At 23.9% G+C, this 8,045-nt stretch overlaps 1 protein-coding gene and 1 long non-coding RNA gene across 5 annotated transcripts in view; both read right to left on the reverse strand.

Moving 5' to 3' along the window:
* LOC126895003 (uncharacterized) overlaps positions 1-8,045 on the reverse strand; it is a 50,981-nt gene that overhangs the window by 32,846 nt on the left and 10,090 nt on the right. The gene's annotated exons all lie outside the window — the stretch shown is intronic.
* On the reverse strand, positions 1,442-3,228 carry LOC126895014 (uncharacterized). Its single transcript, XR_007701571.1, has 3 exons — positions 2,942-3,228; positions 2,613-2,728; positions 1,442-1,779 (listed from the first exon to the last, which is right to left on the reverse strand). It is a non-coding gene; the product is annotated as an uncharacterized LOC126895014 (long non-coding RNA).

Raw genomic sequence — 8,045 nt, forward strand, 5'->3', positions numbered from 1 at the left:
TATATATATATATATATATATTTAAATTTGTAACAAAATTTTAACCTTACAATGTGAAAATATCAACAAAATCAGATAATACCATTTATACAACAAAATATTGAAAAAAATGTATATAGATTTGCATACCAATTTTTATATCATTTGATATATTATATTATGAATAATTTTTATTTGGCGTAAAAAGTAAATTTCTCTTTAAATAATAATTAAACCTTCAACAAATTAATTTTCTATAAGCAAAATAGTGCTAATGATAAAATCAATTACATGTATAAGATATCATTTTAGAATTATAAAAATAGTTTTTTTCATTCATTTTCCTATAACTAATATATTAATACTAATGATTATACCGATATTATTCTCTCCACATAAATTAAATAGATTTTTTTTTATATATATATATATATATATTTAAATTTGTAACAAAATTTTAACCTTACAATGTGAAAATATCAACAAAATCAGATAATACCATTTATACAACAAAATATTGAAAAAAATGTATATAGATTTGCATACCAATTTTTATATCATTTGATATATTATATTATGAATAATTTTTATTTGGCGTAAAAAGTAAATTTCTCTTTAAATAATAATTAAACCTTCAACAAATTAATTTTCTATAAGCAAAATAGTGCTAATGATAAAATCAATTACATGTATAAGATATCATTTTAGAATTATAAAAATAGTTTTTTTCATTCATTTTCCTATAACTAATATATTAATACTAATGATTATACCGATATTATTCTCTCCACATAAATTAAATAGATTTTTTTTTATATATATATATATATATATTTAAATTTGTAACAAAATTTTAACCTTACAATGTGAAAATATCAACAAAATCAGATAATACCATTTATACAACAAAATATTGAAAAAAATGTATATAGATTTGCATACCAATTTTTATATCATTTGATATATTATATTATGAATAATTTTTATTTGGCGTAAAAAGTAAATTTCTCTTTAAATAATAATTAAACCTTCAACAAATTAATTTTCTATAAGCAAAATAGTGCTAATGATAAAATCAATTACATGTATAAGATATCATTTTAGAATTATAAAAATAGTTTTTTTCATTCATTTTCCTATAACTAATATATTAATACTAATGATTATACCGATATTATTCTCTCCACATAAATTAAATAGATTTATTTTTTGATTATCTATATGTATATATTTATATGTACGATTTATTATTTATAAATTTAAATTTAAAAATATAAATATAAATTATTAATAAAGTTTTAAACTTACAATGTGAAAATATCAACAAAATGATAATTTGTTATTAGGAAAATTTTATTTCAATCAATTACAATACAATTTTATGTTAGTAAAATAAAGTTATAACATAAATATCAGATTATAGACTATAATTAATTAATTATAAATTATAAGTTTTTCGTAAATTATTGTTAATTGTTTGTAAAAAAATTATGAACGTTTTATTATTTTTTGAATTATATAAAAGAAAAGTTATATGCTTTACCACGTTTTCCATGATATATTAAACATGATTTTTTTTCACTGCTATTAAAATGCTCTATTTCTTCATCGGAAAGAAATATAGATTTTGGTAGACATAACTGGCAACTATTTTCCAATCGTGCAATTATGATGTGTCCATATTTGGTTTCAACAGCTCTCAGCTGTGTTACTGGATATGGACGATCCAATTGTAATGATGACATAGAGACATATTCATTTTTAGCTTGTGATTTAAGTTTTTTTACAACATCCATTTTACTAAAAAAAATTTTTTATTTAACAAAGTAAAAATTCTATTTAAATACATACAAAACATATTTCGATATTTTATTATTTTTTTCATAACTAAAAATGTTGAACTAAAGATCTTATATCAATATTATTTACTCTTGTATTTTTAATTTGTTGTAAATTAATTTTATATGTGGTAAGATTTTCAAAATAGTTAACATCAATCATAAGGTATGTACAGCGAATATTACATTCGGAACATAATATTGTTTTAGCTAATTCTTGCACATCCCTAGCATGTTGAATTAATATANATAATTCTTGCACATCCCTAGCATATTGAATTAATATAAATTCTTCAACTTTAAAATAATCACGATTATAAAAAAGGATATTGTTACATTGGAAATTTCCACAACTAATGATGTTGTCTATTTCACTGTAAAAAACTAAAACAGGATAACCTCTTTTGAGGTTATGTATTATCCTAAATTTTTCTAATATATCAATTCTAAACATATCAGGGTATTTGCATATATTCCGATAATTTCGAGNAATATTTGCATATATTCCGATAATTTTGAGATTCACTTTCGACTAAAAGTTCAATAGTAGGTTCTGGTAGAAAATCGAATGGTACAAAAGGATTTTGCGGCATAACTAAAATAAAATAATAATAACTTTATTTAGAAAAAAAATATCTAGACTTGTTTACCGTTATTCAATAATTATGATAAAACGAATTTTTATTTATAGAAAAATAACTTTTTACGTCAAATAAATTATTAGTAAAAAAATTTAATTTTACTGTTGGTTAATAATCAACTTATAATATTAAAATAACAATTTAAAGAACTTACATTATTTATATATTCCTCAAAATGCAATTGATGCAACAAGTATTTGTTACAGTATAAGTTTTCAATTTCGTCGAAATGCAATTGAAACAGCAAGTAATCGCTAGTGGATATAAAATCTGAAATAATTAACATTTTATTATAATATTCTTTGTAAATTAAGACAATAAAATGTTATAATGTAAATTTATATAATATGAATTCCAATAAATTTGCAAAGATAAAAAACTTTTTAGTTCAATTAAATTGATAATATAAAATTCTTATTTTTTTAAATATATTATGACATTAAAAATAGTATATATAATTACAAAAATTCATTTTATACTTACAGTTTAATTTTTTATCAAACGAAAAATGTAACTACAACAAATTTCTTTGCACAAAATCTGGTTGTTAGAACAAACTACTGCACTCTTATAATTCTTTCGAATGAATAAACGATCCAAGACTTTATATACTTGCATTGATTAAAAAAATGCAATGAAATTTAATTTATGATATGTTCTTCTGTGTTAATGATGAAAATGACAGTTGATCGTCTAATTACTTTTGAAATAGATAATATATTACATTTATGTTTCGTTTTCGCGCATGTTAAGTTCCATGGAATTTTTATTTAAACATATACAGTGTTGTGATAATTAAATAAATTTAACACATTAAATTATATACAATATGCTGTATTGTTATTAGTAAACTCGATATTGTTTATTATATCATAATTTAAATTATAGTAAACAGATAGGGATAATGATATATGGAGAGAGGAGGGTTATTACACTCTCAGCACATCATCCTCATCTATCCTTATGTTTGTGTAAAAAGTACTTGAAAAATGTAACATTTCACACTAAGTGTAAAATGTAAAATTGGATCAGTATCGATCTTAATCGTATAGTTTTAGATTGTGTTAAACGATGATGAATGATGATATTTACTGGAGTTCAGACAGCGACTCCGAAATTGGTAAGTAAAAAAATGTTAAATAATTATATCATAAATAGTAATTGAAAATATAAAAAACAAATTTACTTTTACAGAAAGATATGTTAGACTATATACTAACCCAACCCATGAATATCACACAAAAATTTCAACAAAAGTTGAAATTGATAGTATAAATATTAAAAAATAGTTACAAACATAATACATTTATTCTTTTTTTATTTTTTAGATCCAAACTATAGTAATGGTGAATACCGAGAGATCCGTTTTTCGGTGAATGGAGTATGGTGTAAGTACAATATTTATTAAATATTAATTTCCAAAATAATTACTATAAACTAATAAATTTTTATTTATTACTGTAGCATCCTATACAACAAACAAACCGCTGACAATTATTAAACCAGTTCGGCATGGACATCACATACCATAATTTTGGCAAGTTTCTATAGTAATTTATTTATTGTTTATCAATTAATTGTAATTACACACTTTGAATAAAAAAATATCATCAAAAGTTTGCTCCCTTTCTATTAATTTGAATGTTATATCAATAAAAAATAATCATTAAATCTACTAATATATATATATATATATATACAAGTTAGTTATTAATTTCTATAAGTATATAAATAATTATTTGATTATATTCTATATTTGATAATAGATATATAAAAAATTACTTGTCAATTCCTGTATCAACTTACAATAGTAAAAAATAATTTAAAAGAACATTGGGTATATTTAATATTAATATGTATTATTTATATATAATATTTATTATATATAAATTCAGTTCATAATTATATATAAATTCAACCGACTTATCATGCAATATTTCAAATTAATTAAATTAAATTAAACTATAAATTTATTATTAATTTTTTATTAGTACAGTTTTATTTTTTTAATAAAATGTATTTATTTAAGAATGTTTTTTGCTAAACACCTCATAATAAGAAAACTGGAACAGTCATTATTATTATACATATATTGTTGACAAAAAAAATACTGATTTATTGTTCACTATACGAATAATGGTCAAACGCAGTTCATTAACTCATATGTTAACGATTAACATTCGATAAAAATGACAGCATCGTCGCCATCAAGTGTAAGCCATCTGCTGTATATATCTCAAATACGATAGTATAAAAATATATATAATCATCTATAAAGCCATCTGGTACCATGCCCGTTTTGAACAAATGATTGTTTTTTTACAAATTAGGTAAAATAAACATTCTTACGTAGTTTTTATCTAAATATGTGCATGTCGCATATCAAAATATCGGATTCGACGTTTAAAATTCGTACTTTTCACCGTTACCGTGTAGCGTACCTGTAAAATGCATTTTTTTTTTCATCAAAAAAAAACTTACATCTCATATATACTATATGACCACCCACCGCATCATAATCCAAAGTTTAGATTACAAACAAATAACTAAATAATAAATATATTCAGTTTTTTTTAACAAATTACCCAAAATCAACATTTTACGTACAATTTTTATCTAAAATGAAAATAATTGGCGATACTGTACGGTTAATTTTGATTTATCATATTCGATACATCGTGCACCTTAGGAATAAGCTAATCACCACCTCGACATGCGTACATCGTATTTTTATCGCGCTAAAGATACAAACGTTGCAATTCACACCTCCGACCGACACCGTCATCAGGGCGGTTACACGACTACGGCTTATACCCCGTCGATGACGACGACGACGACGATGACGGCGGCGGCGGCTGTTGCGATGACACAATATAACGCGCGACCGTTTGACGTACAACTCCTAGGTGGGAGGGTGTAGGCAGGGGCAGAGTCTTTAACATTATTGTATGTGACGTGATGACCTTAAGGGCGATTATATTACGTAACACCTGTGATGCTCCTGATTGAGGGGCACGCGTTGCTGCATACGTCACACCGACAACGACGTAACGCCGAGTCAGCTGACCACCTACCCTCCGCCAACCCACATTATTATCGCAATTTTAACAATAACACACTTGATTTACGACTTTAACAATTACGATTGACCTTAATTAACCATTTAATTACCCATTAACACTCTTAATTTATTACTTTTTGATGACGTATGACACTAATTACCATGGCGGCATCCTTTGATCCCCAGAACCCGCTATTTAGATACTACTTATGTGCATAGTGAGGCATTTATTAGGAGACTGGTTTTTCTCCGCTGAGTAAAACCGATCGTCAGCTTATCACAATAATAATAATAAACAAAAAAAAAATAATACCCATACAATAACGTACGCCGCAACATACCACCGTCCTTGAATAATTGTCTTCAAAACGATATACAAATATAAAATATAATTTAATATTAGGTACTTTCTCACCAACCCATTTAGTTCTCTCCTACAACTGCGCTAAATACTCCCGACTCCAGCGCTTCTATAAATGTTGAGAATATTGAGAAACACGCCTCCAACGTGTTAACCGGTTACTTGATATGTTCGTTTGATCCGGTTCAGGTAGAGCAGTTAGAGAATTACTAATGAGAAAATGACCAGGAGTGAGAGGAGACAAGTCACTTGGATCAGAGAATAGGATCGTTAATGGGCGACTATTTAAGCATGCTTCCGCCCGAGTAATTACAATAAGTAGCTCCTCATAAAATAAATGTGCCATTTTTTCTTAATTCTTTTTAAGTTGGTATAAATTTTTAACTCGTTTGATTTTTATCTCATTTAGATTCAATAACTTCAATAAAGATCAAGGATCCCATAATTTTAGTCGCTCCTTGTAAGAAGAAATTTCTTATTCGTATTAAAATTATTTTACTATATTTTAAGTTTTAGCTTCGATGCAAAGCTGAGAAGATATATTTTTGTAACTATCATTTATTTCTCTGCTCTAACTTGACCTACTTATTTCAACGATACGTCAAATGATTACTATTCGTATCTAGTTGAAGATATTACACTCAAAATTTGAAAAAAAATTTCAATTTATCAATTAAACAGTTAGTTATTCCATGTTCTCCATAAAGACAATTAAAATCATTAATTTCTAATGTTTTCAAATATTTATTAACGAATGAAGTTTGATATGATAGGTTTCAACTACAAAATTAAATCATTTTACTTTGTAATTTAATAATTTTTTTACTCTATTTGTGTGNTACTTTGTAATTTAATAATTTTATTACTCTGTTTGTGTGTGCTACTATTAGACTATAATATTCAATATCTTTTGTAACATGTTGCTATATAAATCATTTCTAAAAAAAATGATTGTTTTTTCTCCTGAATTAACAATTGATTTTTACAAATATAATCAAATTTTATAATAAACTCAATTGAGTAAATCTTTTTAACAACTTTGTTTTGATTGGTACATTTAGNCCTTTTTTAAAACTTTGTTTTGATTGGTTCATTTAGTTAAAATAAATCATTAAAATTAATTAAGTTCTCAATATTTCAATTGTAGAATCTTTTCTACAAACAAAAAAAGTTACTAGGAAATTATTACTATTACTTCTATTTAAGTTATCTATTACGATAAAAATGCAAAAAAGTATTGTGCTTTTCATATAAATTTACAATAAATAGTAATTATAAAACTTTCTGACTGCATATTCATTTTAACGATAACATTTTTTTAACTCTCATAAAATTTTCTGTTTAATGATGTCAATGTCAAACTTGCCAATCGAGTTAAAAGTTATGGTAAACTAAATAATTTTTTAATATTATACACATTTACAACAAACAACTTTAAACGATTAAAAAAATAGGTTAAATATGTCATTTTCCTTATTTTTAACATATTAATAATCAAAAAAAAAAAAAAGTATTAATTTTAAACAATTTTTTTTTTAACAATTTTTTTTGTTCTTAATTATTTTTTTTTATATGTAAAAACTATTTTTTAATAATATTAAAACTTAGAAGTTATAGAAAAAGTCTAATTGCACATTTTAAAACATCGCGAAAAGTTGATTTAGAATAGTATATTTTTGTTTCTGATGGAAGTTCCTTGTAGTCCAGTGTATAAAACTTATAACTTTGTTAACTGTTATAACTTTATTAAAAATGACCAAATAAGTATATTTTTTTTTTATTTAGATGCATGTCTTTTCTATCATTTGTTTTTTTTTATAAATCTAACCCTTTACCTGCCCACAAGAGGGATTCAAAATAATAATCTTTTTTTTTTTAGTTAAAGTAAATCATTAAAATTATTTCATTTCTGGATATTTCAATTGTAGAATGTTTTTAAATACCAAAAATTACTTAGAAATGATATTATGATTTCTATTTTAGTGTTCTATTACGATAAAAATGCAAAAAAATAATGAGTTTTTTTGATAAATATACTCTAAATAGTAATTATTAAATTTCCTGACTGCATATTAATCTTAAAAATAACATTGTTTTAATTCTCATAAAATTTTCTATTTAATGATTCATTCTAGTCAACGAAGGAGTAATTTTGGAGAATAGCA

This window comes from Daktulosphaira vitifoliae, unplaced genomic scaffold, assembly GCF_025091365.1.
Source record: "Daktulosphaira vitifoliae isolate Bord-2020 unplaced genomic scaffold, ASM2509136v1 Scaffold_1, whole genome shotgun sequence".
NCBI lineage: Eukaryota > Metazoa > Arthropoda > Insecta > Hemiptera > Phylloxeridae > Daktulosphaira > Daktulosphaira vitifoliae.